The sequence below is a fragment of the Haematobia irritans genome, chromosome 1 (assembly GCF_050003625.1).
Source record: "Haematobia irritans isolate KBUSLIRL chromosome 1, ASM5000362v1, whole genome shotgun sequence".
NCBI classification, from domain to species: Eukaryota; Metazoa; Arthropoda; class Insecta; order Diptera; family Muscidae; genus Haematobia; species Haematobia irritans.
In genome coordinates this window covers 120840584-120855137 of record NC_134397.1, presented here as the reverse complement: position 1 = coordinate 120855137, position 14554 = coordinate 120840584, and the positions used below count along the sequence as shown (strand labels likewise).

At 30.0% G+C, this 14554-nt stretch overlaps 2 long non-coding RNA genes across 2 annotated transcripts; one reads left to right on the top strand and one right to left on the bottom strand.

Annotated features, from left to right (window-relative positions):
* Positions 1-1942: 1942 nt before the first annotated feature.
* On the bottom strand, positions 1943-2768 carry LOC142241676 (uncharacterized). The gene is made up of 2 exons (XR_012723757.1): positions 2595-2768; positions 1943-2504 (listed from the first exon to the last, which is right to left on the bottom strand). It is a non-coding gene; the product is annotated as an uncharacterized LOC142241676 (long non-coding RNA).
* Positions 2769-12812: 10044 nt separating this feature from the next.
* Positions 12813-14554, top strand: LOC142221738 (uncharacterized). Its single transcript, XR_012718201.1, has 4 exons — positions 12813-13140; positions 13206-13569; positions 13634-13965; positions 14030-14554. It is a non-coding gene; the product is annotated as an uncharacterized LOC142221738 (long non-coding RNA).

Here is a 14554-nt window from a genome sequence, read left to right as displayed (position 1 = left end):
ATATATATATATATATATATATATATATATATATATATATATATATATATATGTATGCCTTGCGCATGTTTTCGGTACATTTTTTCAATATATCGCATACATTGGGTACATTTCGATGTTTTGGGGACTGTCCCTGAAATTTTCTGTTACCTTCCGCATATTTCAGGGACGGTGATATTTTCGGTACATTTACAAAAAAAATCGTTTTTGGGTTTTTTTGAAACCTCCACTTTTCCACAACATTTTTAGCTATTTAATATAAAACAATTCATTCACCTTGTATTATATTTTTTAAATTTAAATTTTATTATTATTTTGCCAGGGTTGCCATAAATTTAGATGAAAATTTGTTCCGTTACGGCGTCAAGGTTTTAATTTCTGATCGCCTTCGGACTCCAGTATGGTATGAAACCCAGATGAGTAGTTTAATATTGAAGAAGAAGAAAATAAATATACTATTGAATAGAACTACAGGCAAATTTTAGTAATGTTTTAAAATTTTACGACAAAAATCTGGGTATTCTGGCTTTATTTGCCCAAATCGGAAGACCATATATATTGGGACTTTGTCCACTTCTGAGCTGCTTTGGATCGAATTCGGCTCACTTAAATAGAATGTTAAATTTAGTCTCCATGTAAAATATCTATTCAATTGGTTTAAAATCTCGGGGGTAAAATGTGGGTATCCTAGCCATATTTACCCTGTCGAGAAAACATATATATGAGGTCTATATTTATATCTGAACAGATTTTTACCAAATATGGCACACATTACTAAAATTTTAATTGCACTCCCTGTGCACTCCCATTTCCTGCGATTAAAAGTTTTCGGAGTGGTCACAAGAATCTAAATCGGGCGAAAGATATATATGGGAGCTATATCTGAATCTGAACCGATTTCAAACAACATCTACGTTCATTTCATCTACTCCCTGTCCAAAATTTTAAATAAGTCAGAGTAACACTTTGGCCTTTATGTAAAATCTACATCTGAACCGATTACAACCAACATTGGTATGTATAGTTGGATTGACAGTTCTACTCCCTGTGCAAAATTTCAAGTAAATCGGAGTAAAACTTGGGCCTCTGTTGTCATATGAGTGTAAATCGGTCTGATATACATATATGGATGCTATACCTACATCTGAACCGATTTCAATCAACTTTGGAATGTATAGCTAGATTGCCACTTCTACTCCCTGTGCAAAATATCATGTAAATCGAAGTAAAACTATGGCTTCTATGGCCATATGAGTCTAAATCAGGCGAAAGACATATATGGGAGCTATATCTGAATCTGAACCAAATTCAAACAACATCTACTTTCATTTCATCTACTACCTGTCCAAAATTTAAAATAAGTCGGAGTAACACTTTGGCCTGTATGTAAAATCTACATCTGAACCGATTTCAACCAACATTGGTATGTATAGCTAGACTGTCAGTTCTACTCCCTGTGCAAAATGTCAAGTAAATCGGAGTAAAACTTAGGCCTCTGTGGTCATATGAGTCTATGGGAGCTATATCTAAATCTGAACCGACTTCAAGCAGCTTTGGCACGTATAGCTTGAGCGACACTTTTGATCCCTTTGCAAAATTTCAAGTAAATCGGTGTAAAACTGTGGCCTCTGTGCTCATATGAGTGTAAATCGGTCTAATGATATATATGGGAGCTATGTCTTCAATCACAGAAATGATAGTATCAATCACCACAGTCAATTAAAAAATTAATTGATCCAATTAAAAAATTGATTGTTTTATTTATTGATTATTTATTCTTGTGATTGATTTTTGTTTTAATAAAGAAATTTGTTGAATCAATTAAATTTTTAATTGAATATTTTTGAAAATTCAATTAGAATTATAATTGGAAATATTTTGGTGAAAATTTTTTCTATGTAAATGTTATTATTAGTTGATGGGGAATTATGTAGAGCAACAATTCAAGAAGTTTATATTTATTTAAAAGTAATTGCACGAAAAAAAATAGGCAGTCATATTATTTCGCACAAATATGTTTAGGACTCTCTTCTCGATGATACTTGCTGATACTCGCTTTTCGGAGAAACGAACTAAGATTCCTTTTTAAATATATCACTTCCAGTTCAAATTTTCCGAACTCTTCGACGCAATGAACTTCTATATACAATGATTTGGGGGTCTTAAAACACCAGTCAAATCAATACCCCGACCATCCCCAAATGACCGCATATACGAAGCGAACGATTAATATTTCTTGAAATATGAGACCTCTGGTCCAAGTTCCCAACGCATTGCATCAATTCGCTGTAAACGTTGATATAAATAAGTGAGAAGACCACGCCTGTTTCGTTGCACAGCAGAATTGCGAAAATTCAAAAGTGGACATTAAGTTCGATCACCCGAAGTTAAATAATTGGCCCTATAAAGATAATTCATTCATATTTGGAACATCGAATTTCCGCCTGAGCACAATTTCCGTCGAATATAGCCTTGATTTCCTCCACAACTTGTCATTCGTCATCCTACGAATTAAATTAAAAAATTTTTATTGAAGACTTTACAGTACAATCACTAATCAAAGAAAATTAAATGAATTAGAAGATAGATGTTACCCAAATCAAAGGCAGATATTGATTACAATCTCCTTTCCAATTCTTTAAATAATTCAAATGCCTTGTTTTATTTGCTTTTTTCCTGCTGTATTGCTTGAAATATTTGCATTCGTTTGTTTGGCGTTAGAATTTATTTTTCCGAGCCAAAATAAGATCTTTGAACAGCTGATGATTGCACTCCCTTGTATAGCACCTAAACAAAATCGTTTACAATAAAGCGTAACATCGTAACATTCAATGACGATAATAGGTCTGTTTTCCATAACATTATCTGGCCTTTTTTAAACAATTTTGAGATAGGGTCTGAATATTCCACCGAAACTAACAAATTTTAATATAATTTTGTGTAACGAATCGTGGTCATCTCCAGAAAAAGGACGGTACTATATTTGGTTTGCGAGTTGAAAATCACAATCTTCGTCGTTATGCTGTTACTATGTTCGTTTCTGTGAAAAACGAATATCAGCATTTATCACAGTGAATGGGGTCCCAAACACAGAGATATTAATATATTTCAGCGAAATCATATGCCACCCTATATTTCGGTGCGAAAATATCAGCGTTAAATAATAATCTGTTCGAAAAAAACTGGAGTATAACGGGTTTCCGTACGAAAACGTGATTGTAGTACTAGGCTTTACTTTAAAATAATACTCTGTTATACTCCATACCGGAAGCTAAGGCTTTCTTATCCATTAGTAAAAGAAAACAAACCTATTATTTTGGCATTTTAACGAACTTCTGCAAAAGACAATGTAGTATTAAAAATTAGTTTTGTCAAATGTTTCAATCGTCTTGCAGTTTGCGTCGAAAAATAACAATAACAAAGTTATACCAAAATTATGATTGAACGTCAAAATAGAATTTAGATCGTTAAATATTTTAACATGTTTTGAAAAAATGCATTTTTAAAATTTAAAAACAAAATGCATATTGGGTAAAAATAGTGTATTTTAAACAGAAAATGTTCAATGACAATTTTGTCAAAAAACTTAGTTTTCGAAATATCGATCGTTGAAAAGTTTAATATTTTAAAATGTTTTGGACAAATGGCTGCATTTATACTAAATTAAAAAACAGAGCATATTAGTATAAATAGTGTATTTTAAATAGAAAATGTAAAACAATTTTTTTGCCAAAAAAGGTTAGTTTTCGAAAAATCGATAGCTGAACATTTACATATTGTAAAATTGTTTACTCGAATGGCTGCATTTTTTAAAAATTTTAACAAAACAATGTATATAAAAAGTGTATTTTAAAAACAATATGTTAAGTACCAATTTATTCAAAAAAGCTATTTTTCCAAAAAATTTCCAAATATTTAAATTTTCAACGATCGATCTCCCCAAAAATTAAGCATTTTTGTCGAAATTGTTACTCACGTTTTCTCTTTAAAATACACTATGTTATTTATACCCAATATGCATTTTTTTGTTAAATTTTTTAAAAACTCCAGCCATTTTTTCCAAAAAATTTTAAAATATTTAAATTTTCAACGAACGATATATCGAAAACTAAACTTTTTAACAAAATTGTTACTAACCGTTTTCTCTTTAAAATACCCTATTTATACCCACTATGAATTTTTGTTAAATTAGAAACAAAAAAAATGCAGCCATTTCTCAAAAAATATCTCGAAAACTAAGCTTTTCTGACAACATTCTTACTTGAAATTTTCTCTTTACAATACGCTATTTATAGCAATACGCAATTTTTGATTAAATATTGTAAAATATTTAAATTTTCAACGATGCATATCTCGAAAACTAAGCGTTTTTGAGTAAAATGTTACTTAACATTTTCTCTTTAAATTAAATTTAAATTTTGTAAAAAATGCAGCCATTCTTCCAAAAATTCTAAAATATTTAAATTTTCAACAATCGATATAGCGAAAACTAAGCTTTTTGACCAAATTTTTACTTAACATTTTCTCTTTAAAATACGCTACTTATACACAATATGCTCTTTTTGGTTACGTTTTGTTAAAAAATGCAGCCATTTTTTCAAAAAATTGAAATTTTGAAATTTTCAACGATAGATATCTCAAAAACTAAACTATTTTGAGAAAAATCTTACTTATTTTAATTTTCTCTTTAATATACACTATTTATATCCAACATGCAACTTTTTTGATAAATTTACTAATAAATGCAGCCATTTTTCCAAAAATTCTAAAATATGTAAACTTTCAACGATCGATATTTCGAAAATTAAGCTTTTTTGAGAAAAATGTTACATAAAAAAATGTTACACAACATGTTCTCTTAAAAATACGCCAATATGCACTTTTTGGTTAAATTTTGTAAAAAAAATGCAGCCATTTTTTTCAAAAAATTTTGACATTTTTAAATTTTCAACGATCGATATCTCGAAAACTAAGCTTTTTTGAGAAAAATGTTATTTGAAAATGTTACATAACATTTTCTCTTAATAATACACCAAAATGCACTTTTTGGTTAAATTTTGTAAAAAAAATGCAGTCAATTTTTTTAAAATATTTAAATTTTCAATGAACGATATCTCGAAAACTAAGCTTTTTTGACAACAATTTTACTTCACATTTTCTCTTTAAAATACACTATTTTTATCCAATACGTTCCTTTTTTGTTAAATTTTCTAAACAATGCAGCCAATTTTCCAAAGTTAAAAAAACTCAGCTTTTTTGACAAAATTTTTACTTAAAATTTTCTCTTTAAAATACGCTATTTATACCCAATATGCACTTTTTGGTTAAATTTGGTAAAAAAATGCCGCCATTTTTCAAAAAAATTTAAAATTTTAAACGATCAATATCTCAAAAACTAAGCTTTTTTGACAAAAGTTTTACTTAACATTTTCTCCTTAAAACACGCTACTTATACCCAATATGCACTTTTTGGTTACATTTTAGTAAAAAAGTGCAGAAAATTTTTGAAAAAATTTTAAAATATTTAAATTTTCAACGATCGATATCTCGAAAACTAATAATTTTTTGACAAAATTTTTACTTAACATTTTCTCTACGCTATATATACCCAATATGTGGAGCCATTTTTTCAAAAAATTTAAAATATTTAAATTTTCAACGTTATCTCGTTGAAAAAATTTTTTTTTAACAAAATTTTTACTTAACATTTTCTCTTTAAAATACGTTATTTATACTCAATATGCACTTTTGGGTGAAATTAAAAAAAAAAATGCAGCCATTTTTCCAAAATATTCTTAAATATTTAAATTTTCAATGACCGATATCTCGAAACCTAAGCTTTTTTGACAAAATTTTTACTTAACATTTTCTCTTTCAAATACGCCATTTATACCCAATATGAACTATTTGGTTAAATTAAAAAAAAAAAAAAACATTGCGGCAATTTTTTCAAAAAATGTTAAAATATTTAAATTTACAACGATCGATATCTCGAAAACTAAGCTTTTTGGACAACAATTTTACGTAACATTTTCTCTTTCAAATGCACTATTTATTCTCAATATGCACTTTTTGGTTAAATTAAAAAAAAAAATGCAGCAATTATAAAATATTTAAATTTTCAACGATTGATATCTCGAAAACTAAGCTTTTTTGACAACAATTTTACTTCACATTTTCTCTTTAAATTACACCATTTACATCCAATATGCGAATTTTGTGTTAAATTTTGTAAAAAATACAGCCATTTTTCCAAAAAATTCTAAATATTAAAATTTTCAACGACCAATATCTCGAACACTAAGCTTTTTTGAAAAAAAAATTACTAACCATTTTCTCTTTCAAATACGCTATTTATACCCAATATGCACTTTTATGCGCTTTACAGACTGTCAGTTATTCCGGACGACAGTGCTCGTGTCGAACATATCCCATATATTGTGCACAATATAAGTTAAGTCCGAAGGCATAATCGATACTGCTGCATGTTTATGGGATCGATAACACATTTAGCGATTATTTAGTCATCGCCGACAAGTCGTATCGATCCGACACACTGTAAGATTCTTTACAAACACCGACATTCCGTCCGGAATAACTGATAGTCTGTAAAGCGCATTAGGTCAAATTTAAAAAAAAAATGCGGCCATTTTTTAAAATAAATTTAAAATATTTAGATTTTCAACGACTGATATCTCGCAAACTAAGATTTTTTGACAAAATTTTTACATAACATTTTCTTTTTAAAATACGCTAGTTATACCCATCATGCAACTTTTTTGTTAAATTTTGTAAAAAATGCTGCCATTTTTCAACAAAAAGTTAAAATATTTAAATTTGCAGAGATCGATATCTCGAAAACTATGCTCGGTTAAGAAAAATGCTACTTAACATTTTCTCTTTAAAATGCGCTATTTATACCCAAAATGCACTCTGTTGTTAAATTAAAAAAAAATGCTGCAAATTTTCAAAGACAGTTTAAAATATTTAAATTTTTAAAGATCGATATCGCGAAAACTAAACTTTTTTAAGCAAAGTGTACTTAACATTTTCTCTTTAAAATACGCTATTCATACCCAAAATGCACTTTTTGTTAAATTTTATATAAAAAAAATGCAGTCGTTTTTCCAAAAAATTTTGAAATGTGTAAATTTTCCACGATCGATATCTCGAAAACTTTTTTGACAAAATTTTTACGTAACATTTTCTCTTTAAAATACGCTATTTATAATCAATATGCAGCTTTTTTGTTCAATTTTGTAAAAAATGCTGCCAATCAAAAAAAATTTAAAATATTTCAATGATCAATATCTCGAAAACTAAGCTCTTTTTACAAAATTTTTACTAAACATTTTCTCTTTCAAATACGCTATTTATACCCAAAATGCACTCTTTTGTTAAATTTTCTAAAAAAATGCTGCCAATTTTCCAAGACAATTTAAAATATTTAAATTTTTAACGAACGATATCTCGAAAACTAAGCTTTCTTGGAAAGTTTTTGCTTTACATTTTCTTTTCAAAATACGCTATTTATACCCATCATGCAACTTTTTGTTAAATTTTGTGAATAACAACAAAAATTTAATAAAATTAAAATTTGAACCGATCGATATCTCGAAAACTGAGAGTTTTTGGGAAAATGTTTGCTAAACATGTTCTCTTTAAAGTACACTATTTATACCTACTATGTTTTTTTTTTTAATTTTGTAAAAAATGCAGCAATTTTCAAAAAAAAAGTTTAAAATATTTATGCCCCGTTCCTGTATATCGAAGGAAAACCCAGTCGAAAGAAAGGCAGTTACTCGAATTCGAATGAATTTGGGTTTCTCTATTCTTGAAAGTTCCATTCGTTTGTATGAGAATACATTGAGTATCAAAAATTAGTATTTTCAAATTTTTGGCCTGAGAATTCATTCAAATGTTAACAATGTTTTTACTTTTTTCTTGACACATATTGTATATGTTCGCTTGTACTCGATAACATAATAACATATGAAGTGACTTGCCTTTCGACATAGAGGAATCAAAATGAATTTTCTTTCGTTTGGATTACCAAATGAAGCTTTCGTTCGATATACAGGAACAGGGCATTAAATTTTCAACGATATTGATCTCACAATAGTAAACATTTTCGGTTTCGAACAGGCCCATTATCAGATTTCAAAGATAGGAATATATGGCAACACTATTATATTGTTTACATTGTTTCTTTGCGTTTCTACTCAATTGATTTTGTCTTATATTTTTTTGCCGTCGTTTTGTTTTTTCTAATTGAACTGCAACATCATCAATATGAAAGATGTTGAATTGGCGTATAAAATGAAATTTGCTATATCGGGTCGTTCAAGTTTTAAAGGTTGTAATCATAATATTGCCCAAGGATCCTTGCGTATTACGGCTGTGGTTCAATGCGGTTTCCATGACAAAATTGTGTTTCCTTAAGAAACAGTGTCTATACTCGGTACGTGACATACAGAACTTGGAAAACATTCGTTATGGAGACCAAGGTCGAATGCACATCCGTTGTGAAAGCAGAAATATTGGAAGTTTGCAAGTATAGCATTAAATATGCCAAATCTGAAAGAGCCTGTCGTGGCTGTGACTTGAAAATTTTTAATGGCCAAATTCGAGTTCGTAAACACGACTTATGATAAAGAAATTGGTATGGAGTATGGTGTTTAAGCTTTATGACATCCTATGGAATGCTTTGCTCAATTACGTACCGAATTAGGATGGCTTGATACAGGAAACAATATGACCGGTTTCAAACAGAAGGCGACATGAAACTCATAGATATGCTTTTGTCTTCTATGTAGGCTGAATGTACCAGTCGCAAAAAACTAATGCCCTGTTTCTGTATGTCGAACGAAAACCCAGTCGACTGAAAAGCAGTCACTCGAATTCGAATCAATTTGGGTTTCTGTATTTTTGAAAGTTCGATTCGTTTGTATGAGAATACATTCATTATCAAAAATGAGTATTTTCAAATTTTTGGCCTGAGAACTCATTCAAATTTTAAAATGTTTTTACGTTTTTCTTGACACTTATTGCATATGTTCGTTTGCTACTCGACAACAAAATATGAAGTGACTTGCCTTTCGACATAGAGAAACCCAAATCAATTTTCTTTCGTTTGAAATACTCTCGTTCGACATACAGAAACAGGGTATGAGCTAAAGCTTGACAGTCAAGTATGTTACAAAACTTCCAGCAGAAAAATAACTGTTTTGGACGTGGTCGAACAATGTCGTTCCTTCTACACAATGAATTTATAGTTTATGATCTTACAAAAATAAAGATTTTGATATAGTACAAGTGTAGATTTATATTTACTTGTATTACGCATGTATCACACGATAAATCATACACTGAAACAAATATCGGTTGTTATTTGCAATAAACTTTTAACGGCAGTTTTGTTAATATCATTTACAACAATTCACTTCAATTTCCAAAATAAACAAAAAACTAATCCCCATAATTGATGCCCTGTTCCTGTATATCGAACGAAACCCCATTCGAAAGAAAGGCAGTCACTCGAAGTCGAATGAATTTGGGTTTCTCTATTTTTGAAAGTTCGATTCGTTTGTATGAGAATACATTCATTATCAAAAATGAGTATTTTCAAATTTTTGGCCTGCGAATTAATTCATATGTTAACAATGTTTTTACTTTTTTCTTGACACATATTGTATATGTTCGTTTATTACTCGACAACAAAATATGAAGTGACTTGTCTTTCGAAATAGAGGAACCAAAATCAATTTTACTAAAAAAAATGTAGTCAACAAAAATTACAACGATGAAGTTGATTTTTCGTTCAAATTATGAAAGTTTTACTAATAGTTATTACAAAACTAAGTCCTCCTACACTGTTCAAATTTATAACACTATTATTTTGTCTATAGTTTGCGCTCATATGACCATAGATACTTACTCCGATTTACGTGAAATTTTGAAAAGGGAGTATACTTCTAGCTATACATGACAAAATTGGTTAAAATCGGGTCAGATTTAGATATAGTTCCAAAATATCACTCTACCTATATACATTTATGTGACCACAGAGGCAAACGTTTTACTCCAATTTACTTGAAAATTTGCAAAGTGAGTAAAATTTACATTCTAGCTATACATGAGAAAGTTGGTTGAAATCGGTTCAGATTTAGGTATAGCTCCCATATATATATATGATTCGATCGACTTGCACTCATATGACCACAGAGTCCAAAGTTTTACTCCGATTTACATGAAACTTTGCGAGTAGAATTGGGATTGTTGCTACACTCAAAAAAAAGTTTACTTGGATCCAAAGATTTTGACCTTCCCTTAAGGATTTTGGTATTGATTCCGAGTCAAAGATTCGGCTTCTTTAATATAAAAACAATTTTAGCGACCTATCTGGCGTTAAATTTAGGATCAATAGAATTAAAGTTAGGATACAGATCTCATTTATGGAATTTTCATCCTTTTTTCGCGGTACATTAATAGAACAATTCACGTACAAACAAATTCAAAATATAAAATGTTTCCTTAATTTCAAAAAAAACTTTAAACCAAGGATGCTAAATCCTCAAAAAATAAGTATTAGCCTATATTTGAAGCGTTTTTATCTTATATCTTAAGATTCAATATTTCAGTTAATTTAAGGATGATTTCTTTAAATCAAAAATGTGTTTCTTTACTTTAAGGAAATTTTGCCTTGGTTCAAAGACATACGACTTTATCGGAGGGACGCAAATTTCCAAAATTTATGTCCTAAATTTGCGCATCCTAAAACTTAGGTTGCGTAATCTTTAATATCACGTAAATATTTTTTTTCAGTGTATGCACGTCCAATTTTGAGGAAATCGGTTTAGATTCAAATATAGCTCTTATATATATCATTCGACCGATTTAAAACTATATGACAATGGAGGTCAAATTTTTACTCCGATTTATGTGAAATTTTGCACAGAGTGTAGAAGTGACATTCCAGCTATGCATGCCAAGTTTGATTGAAATCGGTTCAGTTTCATATGTAGCTCCCATATATATTTTTCGCCCGATTTAGACTCAGGCCAAAGTTTTACTCCGATTTACGTGAAATTTGACACAGGGAATAGAAGTGACATTCCAGCTATGCCTGCTAAAGTTTGTTGATATAGGTTCAGATTCAGATATAGTTCCCATATATATCATTCGCCCGATTGACACTCATATGACCACAGAGTCCAAAGATTTACTCCGATTTACATGATAGTTTGCATAGGTAGTGGAAGCGACATTCTAGTTACATGTTTCAAAGATGATTGAATCAGTTCAGATTCAAATATAGGTCTAAAATTTTGCACAGGGATGTGACATTCTAGCTATATATGTCAAAGTTGGATGAAATCGCTTCAGATTTAGATATAGCTCCCATATACTTCCTTCGCCTGATACACAATCATATGACCACAGAGTCCAAAGTTTTACTCCGATTTTCGTGAAATTTTGCACGGGGAGTAGAACTAACATTCTAGATATATATGACAAAGTTGGTTGAAATCGGTTCAGATTTAGATATAGCTCCCATATATATCTTTCGTCCGATTTACACGCATATGACCACAGAGGCCAAAGTTTTACTCCGATGTACGTGGAATTTTGCACAGGGAGTAGAGTTAGAATTGTAATTGTGCATGCCGAATTTGGTGAAAATCGAAAATCGCCCGATTTAGACTCGTATGGCAATGGAGATCTAAGTTGCCGTCTGATTTAAGTGAAATTTGACACAGAGGCCAAAACATTGCTCCGATTTACGTGAAATTTTGCACAGGGACAAGAAGTAACATTCTAGATATGAATGCCAAAGCAAGTTGAAATAGGAATAGAAATATATTTTTACTCCGATTTACTTGAAATTTTGCACAGGAGTAGAAATGACGTTGTAGTTATAGATTCACTCGGATTTACTTCAAATTTTGCTAAACTATTCTATACCAATTGATTGGTAGGCTAGTTCTTTTGGTAGTTTTGACTATTTTTTACATCTTATTTACATTTCAGCTCGTTCATTTTTTCTTCTTCTTATTGAAATCAGTGTTGCCAGGGAATTTTTCGGTTTACCCTACAAGGCCTAAAAAAGTTCCCTACTTCTCCTACATTCCCAAAAAATGTTCCCTACAATTTCCCCTACAGTAATTTTCGTTAAATTTAAACAAAAATTAATAAAAAGTGTTGTTCTATGTGCTTTATTATCTTAAAACATATGAAAATGCAATGTATATTACGTAAAAATAAATTTGCATTCAGTCTTATAAAAATTTATTAATCTCAAAAATAGTATAGGTCCTTAGAGGAATTAACTTTTAGATACGTAGTCATGTCATTTGAAACTCACAAAGTCTCTATTGTTGGCCTATACTTCATGTTCGGTAAAGAACATACTGAGATGTACTTCAAAATTGCTCACCACATTTGGTAGATCACTTTTTTCGCAAAATAACATATATTTATTGGCGAAAGATTTTTTATGTGAAGCTTTGATTTACTATGTTGCTCAAGTTCTCATTTACCACAGCTCATCTTTCACAGAATTTTCCACAGAAATTTTCCTAGAAAATAAATAAACTAATAACAAAAGTATAGTTCCAAAATTTTAGACCATTTTTCGCTGGAGAGTATTTTTATTTTTTCTTCATCGGAGGTGTGCCGAGGTGTGTATTTTGTAACGAAACATAAATGTTGCCACACATTATTAAATATCAAGCCTTGCCAGCTTCTAACGAAAACGCTAGCAAAATGCGGCGGCATACATTACTTTTTTCCTCCCTCAGAGCCACCCCAATAAACACAGGATGAGCGTTTTTCAAATGCAACACCTCTTCAGTTTGAGGGTAAATATCATTTTCAACATAAATTCAACTTGACTTGAAAAAGCTCATCTTCAATTCATCTTCAAATTGTTTGCGAATTACAACCAATTTGTCAAAATGTTGACGAAAACTTTGAAAATGTGTTGAAGATAATTAGAGAAAACTTTGACAAAACACTACCCTGAAATGCAACGAAAAAACCACATGGTTTTCAATACTACTTTGGACAACAAAGTTCGTGGAAGAAATACAAAAATGTGGAAATTTTTTAATAAGCAATTGAAATTGCTTATAATAATTGGTAAGTAAAACTAAAACACGAAATGAAAACTTTAAGGAAGTCACTAAACTCAAATCTCTTTGCAGACAACTAAAATATTTGGATGCTGATTCTTGGACACATTAAGAGGCTGGCCGATGAAAAATGGTAGTGGCTTATCGAGAAGAGAAAGTTTCCATAAATCAAAGTGCAACCAAAAAAACTTGGTATTTATGCTTTTCCATATCAACAACTACTGGATGATAATTCGCATCACATCGATAGTTTAATTTATATCGCATCATCGGTTTAATTTGTTATTTTGTGAATTGAAATTGCTGGAAATTTATTCCAATTATCTGGCCATCAAGTTCCTGAAAATTGCCAGTATTTTAATAACAACAATTTTGTAATACCAACGTTCTTGAGGAAATCACGAAGTACTTGGTCAGTTGGAAGAAATACAAATTGGTAAGTCAAAATAAAAAGTGAAATGAAAACATAATGGAAATCACAAAACTCGATTGTTTTGCAGAAAACTAAAATCATTGAATGGTATATTCTTGGAAGATGTTGGCCGATGAAAAACCGATGAAGGAAACAACAAAGAAAAGTTTTCAGAAAACTTACAAAGTGCAACCAACTAAAAAAAAGTGCAACAATTCCTATATCAAGAACTTCTGGATGAAAATGTGCATCATCGGTTTAATTTGTTATTTTGTGAATTGAAATTGCTGGAAATTTATTCCAATTATCTGGTCATCAAGTTCCTGAAAATTGCCAGTATTTTAATAACAACAATTTTGTAACACCAACGTTCTTGAGGAAATCACGAAGTACGTGGTCAGTTGGAAGAAATACAAATTGGTAAGTCAAAATAAAAAGTGAAATGAAAACGTAATGGAAATCACAAAACTCGATTGTTTTGCAGAAAACTAAAATCATTGGATGTTATATTCTTGGAAGATGTTGACCGGTGAAAAAATGATGAAGGAAACAACAAAGAAAAGATTCCAGAAAACTTGCAAAGTGCAACCAATTAAAACAAAGTGCAACAGTTCCTAAATCAAGAACTTCTGGATGAAAATGTGCATAACATCAATTTACATTCCGTCATCAGTTTGATATTTTGTGAATTCCACTTGATGGAATCTATTCTAACACGCAGGCCAGCAAGTTCCTCGATAGTTATTATTTGAAATTGTCAGCATATTAATTAATAATTAATTAATTAATAGTTATGTGACACCAACATTATGGGGGAAATTATACATGAAAAATGTTTAAGTTATTTAAAGTTGTATTGATAGTTTTAGTTATTAATACCTTTAATAAGATAATTATGTTTTGATTGGTATTATAACATATTATTATTTTTATATATTGTTAATGTTATTTTTAATATTATTATATTTTTAACGAAAAAAATTAATAAAATGTACAAAATCACTAGAAA